The sequence below is a fragment of the Muntiacus reevesi genome, chromosome 3 (genome assembly GCF_963930625.1).
Source record: "Muntiacus reevesi chromosome 3, mMunRee1.1, whole genome shotgun sequence".
NCBI lineage: Eukaryota > Metazoa > Chordata > Mammalia > Artiodactyla > Cervidae > Muntiacus > Muntiacus reevesi.
In genome coordinates this window covers 61,696,700-61,711,611 of record NC_089251.1, presented here as the reverse complement: position 1 = coordinate 61,711,611, position 14,912 = coordinate 61,696,700, and positions in this window count along the sequence as shown.

Below are 14,912 nucleotides of genomic sequence, written 5' to 3'. Positions count from 1 at the left end.
AGTATGTCCATCTAAAGCTGTGACTGATGATGTCACCAAAACAAAGGAGTGCATTTAGTCTAATAAGCCAACTTGAAGAGACATTGAAAGGTTGAAATTATGTATGGCAGAAGTCAATTATGCAAACCAAATGATTAATTAATAATGAGATCCATCATGGGCAAAACAGAAAGGATCACAAAAGCCTTGTGATTTACTCTGTGTGTGTCCATATATGCTTTCAGTGTATATATTTTGGGATATAGATGATATATGCATGGTGTGAGTGCCATGGCTTCTGAATTTATGAGCTCATGACTGAGCTCATGACTCATTCATCCACTGGGTGGATAAATATCTAGAATGTAAGGATTGTTTCTTAAGAGATAGAATTCATTGCCTGGTGCCTGAAGCCATATGGTTTTCTTACTGGGGGAAAAATGGAATTTAATTGATTTGCAATCTATATTCCCTTATTTTCAAATATAACTAGTTGCTTTATACTGGCCTAATTTAATTTTTTGATATATTAAATCAAATGTAGAAGTGCATACATTTCTTCATGTGTGTAAGGCAATACTTATATATCAACATCAATGTAAATGCATAAACTAACAAAATACTATTTGCTGTACTTTTGAATGTTTCCTAGTCTTTGAATGAACAACTGATTTTAACCAGCAAGTTACATTTGTTTCCAAATTTTACATCTTTTAGATCACCGTGGTTTTCAAACTATGTTTCATAAAACACACATGCTCAACATGACTTCTCTTTCTTCTTCTCCCCTCTTCTTAATAAAGCATGGGAGGTTAACAGAACAAGGAGACAGAGCTCTAGCCCAGAGAGCTACAGCCTTTGGTGGGGAGGAGGTATGAGGGTTTATTTTATGTCTCTGTTTAAGCAAAAATGTTCTATGGTTATAAATCATTTTTAAACTACTCTTAAGAAAAAATATGAAACAAAACCAAAGTTAGTTTCTTAACTGATACAAGAAATGAAAAAACAACAAATAAAACTTATTCTACAGAAGTACAGGAAAGAAATCTTTAGATAATTTTAAAAATGTTTTTCAGTGACTGAAATAAAGCCTATATCAGAAAAAAACGGCAGACATAAGAGTATATTAAACTTCTACACATACAAAATAACATTTAAAAATTGTAAATGTTAAAAGTAAAACCTTTTAGATGCTAAAGGTAGAAATATTTTAACATTCATTAACAGACGGCATATTATTATTAATATCTACAATCAATAAAGACCTCTTTAATATGTATTCAAGAACAAGTAACTAGATTTAAAACAACAAAAGTTATTAACAGGAAATTCACCAGAGAATGAAATCACACTTCCTGATCTAAAAATATTACAAAACTACAATGATGAATACAGTACAGTATTGGCACCAAAATAGAGACACAGACCAGTGGAAAAGGATATAGACCCTGGAAACAAACCCACACTTATATGATCAGCTGATCTCACCAAAGGTGATACATACGGAAAGAACAGTGTTGTCAGCCAATGGTGCTGGGAAAACTGGATATCCATATGCAAAGAGGCAACACTCTACCCCTTTTACCAAAAAATCATTTTGAAATGCAGTAAGACTTAACAAAAAGATCTGAATCTATAAAACTCCTGGAAGAAAACATAAAGAAAAAACTTCTTGACATTGGTCTTGGACATTATTTCTTGGCTATGACACCAAAAGCACAGATAATAAAAGCAAAAATAGACAGGTGAAACTACACCGAACTAAAATCCTGCAGATCAAAGGAAACAATCAAAAGGGTCAAAAGACAGCCTACAGAGTCAAAGAAAATATTTACAAACCACCTATCTAAAAAGGAGATTTTGTATTTTTCTGTCCAAAATTTATAAGAAACTTCTACAACTTAAAATCAAACAAACAAAACCTGATTTAAAAATGAGCACAGGACTTGAATATATATTTCTCCAAAGAAGACAAACACAAGACCAGCATGGATACAAAAAGGTATAGAACCATTAATCATCAGAGAAATGAGAATTAAAAGCACAGTGAGGTACCATCCCCAAACTGTTAGGATGACCATTGTCAAAAACAAAACAAAATGCAATAAATTTTCATAAGGATGTAGAGAAAAAGGAACCCTTGTGTATTGTTGGTGGAATGCAAAATGATGAGGAACCTGTGGAAAACAATGTTGTTTCCTCAAAAACTCATAAATATACTATAATGTGTGTGTAGTCACTCAGTAGTATCTGACTCTTTGCAACCCCATGAACTGTAGCCCACGAGGCTCCTCTGTCCATGGGATTCTCCAGGCAAGAATACTGGAATGGAGAAAAAAAAAAAAAAAAGAATACTGGAATGGGTAGCCATTTCCTTCCCCAGGGGATTTTCCCAACCCAGGGATCGAACCCAGGTTTCCTGCATTGAAGTCAGATTCTTTACTACCTGAGTCACCAGGGAAGCCCCATTTGTTATATAGAAGTAGATAAATGATACATGATGTTTTATGGAAACATTGTTTGTAATAGTGAAAAATCAGAAAAAATTTAAATTTCCATCAATAAGTATATGGTTGAATAAATTATGATTAATCTATACTATGAGATATTATGTAATTATTAAATTAACAAGGTAGCTCTGTATCTTCTAAAATGAAATATCTTTAGGAAGAATAACATAATAAAGCTATCAAAATAAGTATTATGTTAATATTGATAGTAAAATACATTTTTATATTTATAGTTTACATATACATATATATGTATCTGTATTTTTCTGTCTGTATCTGTAAAACTACAGATATCTGTATTTTTATGTGCTTTTGGAAATCTTTATAAAAGAGAGTTGGACTGAAGGAAGTAGCAAGGAGATTTAATTTTATGCACTTCTATATATTTGGAATTTTTAAATAACAAACATGTTTTATGTATCTGTGTTTCCTCATAGGACTTCATTTTAAAATTTAAAGTAATGAAAAATAAATGAAGTACTGTACTTTAAGAGCATTCATTGTTGATATTAACTAATTACCAAGATGTAAAAGACAAGGAAATAAAGTAAAAATGCATAGTTTAATTAACTTTTTGGCTTTGAAAAACCAAGTGAAATGACTGTTAGTTTTGATTATAAGCCAGGTAGTTTTATGCATTCCTACAGTTACTGCTTACCTGTCTGTCAAATGGGACTGTGGATCTCAAGAGGTGACCTTGGGGAAAAAAGAGGATGACTTGGCTCAAATACACCACTAAAACTGGACAAAGTTCAGAATCCATACCAAATGCCAGATGGACTACGGGTCGATACTGACATCCTCATGTACAAAGGACAGCACGCTAAAGAAGGGGATGAAATAGATGTCTACCTGTGGGAGCTATTGATTGGGTTTAATGCTGGGGCTTTCATCCTGTTATGCTGCATGTAATATGCTGAGGATTTCAGAAAAAAATAATGCATGGGCTGTCCCAAGTACTAGAGGTCAAAAGGGAGTGGATAATAGAATTTGAATAAAAAGGAAAAATTGATTAGCTGATAGTGATTATTAGGCAAGGTTACAGAAGGCAATGCTACAACTAGCAGAGCATTGCTAAAGGACACTCAGCTCTTAATATAAAGCCACCTGAATCAACCTGAAGTATACCGTACGAAGATTCAAGTGACCGAGGCAAATTTTAATTGGGATTACAAACATTACTTTGCAAAACATGGCTTAAGTTTTCCTGAGAGTGTTTATGTAAAACTTTATGTTTTTCTTTCCAAGGTTTCTTACAAAGAGGTCTTAAAAAAATTCTTTTATTCCAGTTTATAGATTTTCCTTATTTTAATATTCTCCTCTCTGGTGTAAGCATATTATAAATGGAATTAACTACATTACTAATGCTTTTAATCTGATTTTACTGGTTCCTAGGGCTGATGACTAGGAATCAGCATGTATATCATTAAAAGATAAACACAGTTATATAGAAACTAAATTACATATCTAAATAAACACGTTTATCCATGTGCCTTATTCATTAACCCAACTAACCATAGCAGAAAGCCCCGGCTATACCTCTTCAAAAATAAAGTAGCTTGAAAACAGTTTCTCTGACCACTGGAATTTTCTTGATGAATGAACTGGCAAGAAGAGCTCATGATTTGATGTATTCTTTATACTTCCTGAATTTTAGGCTGGGGCTATATATTTTGGGGGCACTACATATATTTTTATGACTAATCATATGTAAGAAATAATTGACATTTTTTAATTCACTTAAATCAATTGCTGAGCAATCATGTTGGTTGCTGCAGTCGATTTGATCTGGTAATTCAAAACAAGTGAGATATTAATACATACTGGGTGCTATTGGTTGAAATTCCTCTGTCTGCGGCCATAACTTTGGACCTGGTGACACATGAAGAAAGAAATGGTAGAGCTTAAGCTGAGAATTTTTAAAGAAATGATTAAAAGGAGAGGATGGCATAGCCCAAAATGTGAGAACCAGCTCCTAAAATCACAGTGGAGTTCTGCCTCAACTTACCTTTTCTTATATTTACTTTGGAGTAGTTCCAAATTCTGTGCTATGTCATTCATAAATCATCTCATCATGAGTGGACTTCTCCTCTTCCAATCATCTATTAAATATCTTCATCAACTCAGACACACCAGTGACCTGCCCTGACCACATCTTTGTGAGGGATCCTGTTTGTCTCCTTCCCTCTAATTACAGTGTTTCCTGGGTCACTCAATAGGCAGTAACTCTTTTCTTGGTCATTGTCCTTCTTGTTACTTTGGATCATTATATACATTTTGTGCTATCATTGACTTTTTTACATTACCTCAAGTACATGAGATGCTTTTGGAGTGCAACTGATGCTGCTCTTGTCTTTTCTTGCTATTTGCCCATCCCCACTTCCCTACCACTGAGCCTGTCACAGTACCTTAGACTAGGAAATCCTCATCATGTAATTATCGTTCTATAATTTAAAAACCTTAGTATAGTTGCACCCTTTGAGAACTTCACAACTTTGTTGAGGCAGGACTTTATTTGCACCTCAAAAATGTTTTACTACTATTATAAAGGCAAAGGGGAAATATGTTTAATTAACATGTATGGATGTGAGAGTTGGACTGTGAAGAAAGCTGAGCACCCAAAATATTGATGCTTTTGAACTGTGGTGTTGGAGAAGACTCTTGAGAGTCCCTTGGACTGCAAGGAGACCCAACCAGTCCATCCTAAAGGAGATCAGTCGTGGGTGTTCATTGGAAAGACTGATGCTGAAGCTGAAACGCCAATACTTTGGCCACCTGATGCGAAGAGCTGACTCATTGGAAAAGACCCTGATGCTGGGAGGGATTGGGGGCAGAAGGAGAAGGGGACGACAGAGGATGAGATGGCTAGATGGCATCACCGACTCAATGAAAATGAGTTTGAGTAAACTCCGGGAGTTTGTGATGGACAGGGAGGCCTGCCGTGCTGCGTTTCATGGGGTCACAAAGAGTCAGACACGACTGAGCGACTGAAATGAACTGAACTGAACAGTAATTAAATTTTCATAATACTATTTAATCTTCTTCATATGCTTATGAAGAGATGGATATTATTTTTTTTTTTCTACTACAGATGAGGAAACCAGACTGAGACAGGTCAAGCAATTTGCCTAAAGTTGAAATGATTTTAAGTGGTTGGGTTGATTCAAACCTAGGTTAGTAGCCTCTGGGCCATTTCAACAATAAATAACTTTAGAGAGACAGCATTAGCATCCTGCCAAGTAGGACGACCACTGAGGGACTGAGGAGTGATGAAAGCATATAGAAATGGGTCATGAATAAGGAAAGGCTTCCAGAACAGAGGAAAAGAGGGGGAATGCAGCACTGCAAAACAGAGGATCCAGTAAGTGGAGCAAAGTAGTAAAGGAAAGAAAAAACATTTGCCATTAAGTCTGTAGAAATATTTACAGTTGGTTTCCAGTCTCGTCATATTTTCTATCTAGCCAAACAGCAGTAAAGATGTGTGGTTATATAATATATCATAACATATATATTAAATTACTTGGATAAGATTTCTGATTTGATAACACTTGGTATAAAAATAACAATTATTACTCTTCATTTGTCTAGCTTTGAGAGTGTACACAGCACAGTGTAATAAGTAAAGTTTATCAAAGAGGGGACAAATTGGTGCCCCAAGGGCTTTGCTAAATAGAGGCTCAAGTGGAAACTGTGTGGCACTGAAAGTCAGGGCACTGCAATTGCCATATATAAAGAATCGTCTTCTCTCTCCAGCTGCCGTTGAATATGGGGGGGTCTACTTTAAGTGGAATTTTTCTTTTATGGGACTACATAGAGATTTACATGTTTGTCTTTTAGAAAGATGTTAACTGGGGTCTTTTTCTAACGTTACCTACCCAACATTATTACATGTAAAAAATCCCAAAACACAAAAACGGTCTTTTGTGTAGTAGGCAATATTCAATCATGATCCAGGGAGACCCAAAATCAGGAACAAAGTGGGGATAGGCAACTTTCTCCTTGGGCACCCAAGAACACAAGTTTGGGGTTCCATAACAATTAAATGCATTAGTTACAGTGTATCCATCTGTGCTAATAAATATAGACACAAAAATGCCCTGGTTAGGCATGTGGCTCTGATATCCAGAAGATAACAGAAAGACAGCAACTGAGCTCAAATCAGAGCACAGGCTCTCAATCACAGATAGTGAACTTTTATCCTGAAAATGAGTTTAATAAACTTGGTTTCATACTTTCCTAGCTCCAGTGATTTAGCAGTAGCAAATGAGAATTACAAAGAGAAGGCAGAGAGCTGGACGGCAAGGGAGAAGATTGAATCTCTGAAAACTGTGGCCAGGAAGTGATGAGGGCAAGAACAGACAGACCTACAACTTAGTGGTCCCTGAGGACATCCATATTTGCATTGGGTTGTAACCCAGAGCAGAGTAACTAACTCTGTAACCCAGAGTTTGTGCTTGTTTTGGCTGCTATATTTTATATGTTATTCATAGTAAAATACTTATATTATTTTAAAGAATTAAAAAAGAATGTTGATACTGCAAAAACAAACACTGAATCAACTACTCCAATTGAAAGAGAAAATATAATTGGAAAAAATAGAGAACTCATGATGAAGGATAAAGCAATAACTGGACTAATGCCTAAATAGCCACTACTAATCATTATGAAAATTTAAGGCATATGTAAAACAAAAATGCTTAAATTGAGACATAACACAAAATACTAATGATCAATCGGGGGGAAAAATCAGGTTATTTCAAATAATTTATGAGATGGACATAGTTAGAGAGAAAGTAAACTAAAGTCATATTAAAGTTAAACATTGGTTTAACACTGAGTAAGTATTTACTGACCCACTATTATGTCTTGGAACCTATACTAGCTGCTAGCTGTGCTGTGCTCAATCTTATCTGACTCTGTGACTGTATGGACTGCAGTCCACAGGCTTCTCTGTCCATGTGATTTCCCAGGTAGGAATACTGGAGTGGGTGCTATTTCCTACGCCAGGGGATCTTCCTGACCCAAGGATCAAACCTGCATCTCCTACTTTGGCAGGCAAATTTTTTACCACTGCTCCACCTGGGAAGCATTTTACTAGCTGCTACTTCAGTTCAGTTCAGTTGCTCAGTCATGTCCGACTCCTTGTGGCCCCATGGATTGAAGCACACCAGGTTTCCCTGTCCATCACCAACTCCTGGAGCTTGCTCAAACTCAAGTCCATTGAGTTGGTGATGCCATCCAACCATCTCGTCCTCTGCCGTCCCCTTCTCCTCCTGCCTTCAATCTTTCCAAGAATCAGGGTCTTTTCCAATGAGTCAGTTCTTTGCATCAGGTGGCCAAAGTATTGGAATTTCAGCTTCAGCATCAGTCCTTCCAATGAGTATTCAGGACTGATTTTCTTTAGGATGGACTGGTTGGATCTCTGTGCAGTCCAAGGGACTCTCAAAATTCTTCTCCAACACCACAGTTCAAAAGCATCAATTCTTCAGCGTTCAACTTTCTTTATAGTCCGACTCTCACATCCATACATGACTACTGGAAAAACCATAGCTTTGACTAGATGAACCTTTGTGGGCAAAGTAATGTCTCTGGTTTTTAATATGCTGTCTAGGTTGGTCATAGCTTTTCTTCCAAGGAGTAAGCATCTTTTAATTTCATGGCTGCAGTGAACATCTGCAGTGATTTTTGAGCCCCCCAAAATAACTGTTACTTATTTCCCCATCTATTTGCCATGAAGTAATGGGACCAGATGCCATGATCTGAGTTTTCTGAATATTGAGTTTTAAGTCAACTTTTTCACTCTCCTCTTTCATTTTCATCAAGAAGCTCTTTAGTTCTTCTTCAATTTCTGTCATACTAGCTGCTAAGGCTTTAGCAAAAAAAAAAAAAAAAGGGGGGGGGGCAAGCTAACTTATCTGTAAATTACAATCCAGCATATAAATGAAAATAAATATGGGTACAAATATATAGCATAATTTCTGGCTGTGATCCATGCAATAAAGAATAAATAGGGTAAGAGTGTCTGGGGATGGTCAACGGGAGGGATTGTTACTACTTTAGATATGGTGTTCTTGGAAAAAGATGAAACAGTCTTGGAACTCAGTCAGTAAAGAGTTTGCTTGCGATGCAGGAGATGCGGATTCAATTGATGGGTCATGAAGATTCCCTCAAGAAGGAAATGGCAACTCACTTCAGTATTCTTGCCTGCCTGGAGAATCCCACAGACAGAGGAGCCTGGCAGGCCCCAGTCCATGGGGTTGCAAGAGTCAGACATGACCTGAAAAAAATAAGACCATTTAGAGGAATAGCCTTCCAGGAAAATGCTAGGTGAATGCAAAGGCCCTCGTGCAGCATTGGCTTTGGTATATTTGAGAAACAGTAAGAAATAAGAAGTGTTTCCCTGATGGCTCAGCATTAAAGAATCAGTCTGCTATGCAGGAGACATGAGTCAGATCCCGGATTGGGAAGCTCCCTGAAGAAAGAAATGACAAGTCACTCTAGTATTCTTGCCTGGGAAATCCTATGCACAGAGGAACCTGGCAGGTGACAGTCCAGGGGGCTACAAAAGACTCAGACACAACTTAGCAACTAAACCACTACCTCAAGAAACAGGAGCGAGAAAAGGTAGATGAATCTGAAGACACAGGCAGTATTCTAGAGGAACAGAAGCTGTATGTGGAATCAAAGAATTTAGGAGCCCCTCACCCACTCTCTCCCTAATACTCTGACATTGAGACACTTGGGTAAATTGTAGAGTCAATTACTGTGATGGGCAAACTGGAAAAGATGCAAATATGTGAGGGAGTTGAGAGTAGAGAGGCAATAGGAGTTAGCAGATGATCCTGCTGGAGATCTGGAGAGTTTAGACTGAAGATCAATGATTAGGATCCATCAGAATACAGATGATACAAAGCTAGGGGATTGACTGAGGCTGCCCAGGCAGTGGGTGCAGACACAGAAGACAGGAGGTCCAAAGACTGGCTCCATGCTTGCATTTATAAATGGACCAGAAGGAGTACACAGAGGAGTAAGGGCTTGAACTCTTGGACTCTTTCTTGGACAAGAAAGTCACAGAGGGTGGAGTCCTGAAAGTGGGGGCGGGGGGAAAAAGAGGAAAATCTCAAGGGTGAGTATGTAACTGAGTAATCTACTAAGAGGTTAGATAAATCAGATGAACACTGAGAACTCACCATTAGATATGATGATCAGTGGATCATTCACAACCTAGGTGAATTTATAGATTTACATACAATTTAAATTCTTGACAATGATAGAGAAATGCACAAAGTTAAAGCAAACTCCCTGGTGGCTCAGGTGTTAAAGAATCAGTTTGCAAGGCAGGAGACTCGGGTTCTATCCCTGAATTGGGAAGATCCCCTGGAAAAGTGAATGGCAACCCCCTTCAGTATACTTGCCTGGAGAATTCCATGGACAGAGAAGCCTGGCTGGCTACAGTCCAGGGGGTCACAAGAGTCAGACTGGACTGAGTGACTAACACTTTCACTACTACTTTTTTCCCAAAGCAAACTCCTGATATAAAAATATGCCAGAGAGGGATCAATTCTTCTACCCCACCCTTCCTGGCCCCCACACCTGCCTGGGGACCCCTGTTTCTGAAGGTGCCATATCTTTTGATAGAGTCAGGCACAGAGCAACAAGATGGAGCCATTCATTTTTTTAAATTTATTTTTTATTGAAGGATAATTGCTTTACAGAATTTTGTTGTTTTCTGTCAAACCTCAACATGAATCAGCCATAGGTAAACATATATCCCCTCCCATTTGAACCTCCCTTCCATCTCCCTCCCCATCCCACCCCTTTAGGTTGATACAGAGCCCCTGTTTGACTTTCATGAGCCATACAGCAAATTCCTGTTGGCTATCTATTTTACATATGGTAACGTAAATTTCCATGTTACTTTTTCCTTACATCTCACCATCTCCTCCCCTCTCCCCATGTCCATAAGTCTGTTCTCTATGTCTGTTTCTCCACTGCTGCCCTGTAAATAAGTTCTTCAGAACCATTTTTCTAGATTCCGTATATGTGTGTTATAATACAATAATTATCTTTCTCTTTCTGACTCACTTCATTGTGTATAATAGGTTCTATGTTCATACACATCATCAGAATTGACTCAAATGCATTCCTTTTTAAGGCTGAGTAATATTCCATTCTGTATATGTACCACAAATTCTTTATCCTTTCATCTGTCAATGGACATCTAGGTTGCTTCCATGTTCTAGCTACTGTAAATAGTGCTGCAATGAACAATGGGATACAAGTGTCTTTTTCAACCCTGATTTCCTCAGGGTATATGCCTAGGAGTGGGATTGCTGGGTCATATGGTAGTTTTATTCCTAGTTTTTTTTTTAAGGAATCTCCATACTGTCTCCATAGTGGCTGTATCAGTTTACATTTCCACCAACAGAACATGAGCATTCCCTTTTCTCCACATCCTCTCCAGCACTTATTCTTTGTAGACTTTTTGATGATGGCCATTCTGACCAGTATAAGGTGATAGCTCATTGTGGTTTTTGTTTGCATTTCTCTAATAATGAGAGACGTTGAGCACATTTTCATGTGTTTGTTAGCCATCTGTATGTCTTCTTTGGAGAAATGTCTATTTAAGTCTTTTTCCCACTTTTTGAATGGGTTGTTTGTTTTTCTGGCATTGAGTTCTATGAGCTACTTGTATATTTTGAAAATTGATCCTTTGTCAGTTGTTTCATTTGCTATTATTTTCTCTCATTATGAGGGTTGTCTTTTCACCTTGTTTATAGTTTCCTTAGGTATGCCAAAGCTTTTAAGTTTAATCAGGTCCCACTTGTTTACTTTTGTTTTTATTTTGGTTACTCTAGGAGGTGGATCATAGAGGATCATGCTTTGATTTATGTCATCGAGTGTTCTGCCTATGTTTTCCTCTAAGAGTTTTATAGTTTCTGGTCTTACATTTTGGTCTTTAGTCCTTTTGAGTTTATCTTGTGTGTGGTTTTAGAAAGTGTTCTAATTTCATTCTTTTACATGTAGCTGTCCAGTTTCCCAGCAACATTTATTGAAGAGGCTGTCTTTGCCACATTGTATATTCTTGCCTCCTTTGTCAAAAATAAGGTACCCATAGGTGTATGGGTTTATTTCTGGGCTTTTTATCTTATTCCATTGGTCTATATTTCTGTTTTTGTGCTAGTACCATACTGTCTCAATGACTGTAGCTTTGCAGTATAATCTGAAATCAGGAAGGTTGATTCCTCCATTCTTCTTTCTCAAGACTGCTTTGGCTATTCAGGGTCTTTTGTGTTCCCATATGAATTGTGAAATTTTTTGTTCTAGTTTTTTGAAAAATGCCATTGATAATTTGATACGGATTGCATTGAATCAGCAGATTGCATTTGATAGTATAGTCATTTTCACAAATTTGATTCTTCCTACCCAGGAACATGGAATATCTCTCCATCTGTTTATGTCATCTTTGATTTCTTTCATCAGTGTCTTATAATTTTCTGTGTACAGTTTTTTTGTCTCCTTAGGTAAGTTTATTCCTGGATATTTAATTATTTTGTTGCAATGGTGGATGGGATTGATTCCTTAATTTCTCTTTCTGATTTTTCATTGTTAGTATATAGAAATGCAAGTGATTTCTGTGTATTGATCTGTATCCTGAAACCTTGCTAAACTCACTGATTAACTCTAGTAATTTTCTGATACTATCTTTAGGGTTTTCTATGTACAGTATCATTTCATCTGCAAACAGTGAGAGCTTTAATTCTTCTTTTCTGATCTGGATTCCTTTTATTTCTTTTTCTTCTCTGATTGCTGTAGCTAAGGCTTCCAGAACTATGTTGAATAATAGAGGCAAAAATGGACACTCTTGTCTTGTTCCTGATCTTAGGGAGAATGTTTTCAATTTTTCACCACTGAGAATAATGTTTGCTTTAGGCTTACCATATATGGCCTTTACCATGTTGAGGTAAGTTCCTTCTATGCCCATTTTTTGAAGAGTTTTAATCATAAATGAGTGCTGAATTTTGTCAAAGGCTTTTTCTGCATCTACTGAGATAATGATATATTTTTTTATCTTTCAATTTGTTAATATGGCGTATCACATTGATTGATTTGTGTATATTGAAGAATCCTTGCATTCCTGGAATAAACCCAACTTGATAATGGTGTATAAGCTTTTGGTTGTGTTGCTGAATTCTGTTTGATAAAATTTTCTTGAGGGTTTTGCCTCTATATTCATCAGTGGTATTGGTCTGTATTTTGCTTTTCTTGCATTGTCTTTGGCTTTGGGATGAGGGTCATGGTGGCCTTGTAGAATGAGTTTGAAGTGTTCCTTTCTCTGCAATTTTAGAGTAATCTTGAGAAAGAAGAATGGAACTGGAGGAATCAACCTGCCTGACTTCAGGCTATACTACAAAACCACAGTCATCAAGACAGTATGATACTGGCACAGAGACAGAAATATAGACCAATGGAACATAATAGAAAGCCCAGAGATAAATCCACCCATCTATTGACACCTTATCTTTGACAAAGGAGGCAAGGATATACAATGGAAAAAAGACAACTTCTTTAACAAGTGGTGCTGGGAAAACTGGTCAGCCACTTGTAAAAGAATGAAACTAGAACACTTTCTAACACCATATACAAAAATAAACTCAAAATGGATTAAAGATATAAATGTAAGCCCAGAAACTATAAAACTCCTAGAGGAGAACATAGGCAAAACACTCTCCGACATAAATCACAGCAGGATCCTCTATGACCCACCTCCCAGAATATTGGAAATAAAAGCAAAAATAAACAAATGGAACCTAATGAAACTTAAAAGCTTTTGCACAACAAAGGAAACTATAAGCAAGGTGAAAAGACAGCCTTCAGAATGGGAGAAAATAATAGCAAATGAAGCAACAGACAAAGGATTAATCTCAAAAATATACAAGCAACTCCTGAAGCTCAATTCCAGAAAAATAAATGACCCAATCAAAAAATGGGCCAAAGAACTAAACAGACATTTCTCCAAAGAAGACATACAGATGGCTAACAAACACATAAAAAGATGCTCAGCATCACTCATTATTAGATAAATGCAAATCAAAACCACAATGAGGTACCATTACACACCAGTCAGGATGGCTGCTATCCAAAAGTCTACAAGCAATGAATGCTGGAGAGGGTGTGGAGAAAAGGGAACCCTCTTACACTGTTGGTGTGAATGCAAACTAGTACAGCCGCTATGGAGAACAGCGTGGAGATTCCTTTAAAAACTGGAAATAGTACTGCCATATGACCCAGCAATACCACTTCTGGGCATACACACCAAGGAAACCAGATCTGAAAGAGACACGTGCACCCCAATATTCATTGCAACACTGTTTATAATAGCCAGGACAAAGAAACAACCTAGATGCCCATTAGCAGACGAATGGATAAGGAAGCTGTGGTACATATACACCATGGAATATTACTCAGCCATTAAAAATAATTCATTTGAATCAGTTCTAATGAGATGGATGAAACTGGAGCCCATTATACAGAGTGAAGTAAGCCAGAAAGATAAAGAACCTTACAGCATACTAACACATATGTATGGAATTTAGAAAGATGGTAATGATAACCCTATATGCAAAACAGAAAAAGAGACACAGATGTACAGAACAGACTTTTGGACTCTGGGAGAAGGTGAGGGTGGGATGTTTTGAAAGAACAGCATGTATATTATCTATGGTGAAACAGATCACCAGCCCAGGCTGGATGCATGAGACAAGTGCTCGGGCCTGGTACACTGGAAAGACCCAGAGGGATTGGGTGGAGAGGGAGGTGGGAGGGGGGATCGGGATGGGGAATACATGTAAATCCATGACTGATTCATGCCAATGTATGACAAAAACCACTACAATATTGTAAACTTTTAGCCGCCAACTAATAAAAATAAATGAAAAAAAAAAGAATTTTTAGAAGGATAGGCATTAGTTCTTCTCTAAATGTTTAATAGAATTCTCCTGTGAAATCATCTGGTTCTGGGCTTTTGTTTTTTGGGAGATTTTTGATTACAGCTTCAATTTCCATGCTTGTAATTGAGTTGGTCATAATTTCTATTTCTTCCTGGTTCAGTCTTGGAAGATTGAACTTTTCTAAGAATCTGTCCTTTTCTTCCAGGGTATCCATTTTATTGCCATATAGTTGTTCATAGTATTCTCTTATAATTCTTTGTATTTCTGCATTGTCTAATGTAACCTCTCCTTTTTCATTTCTAATTTTTTTTACATGCAATTTTGGCCATTTAAAAAAAAATATGATTGGAGAGTAATTACCTTACAGTATTCTGTTGGTTTTTGCCATACATTCATATGAATCAGCCATGGGTGAACATGTGTTCCCCATCCTGACCTTCCTTCCCACCTCCCTCCCAATCCTACCCCTCAG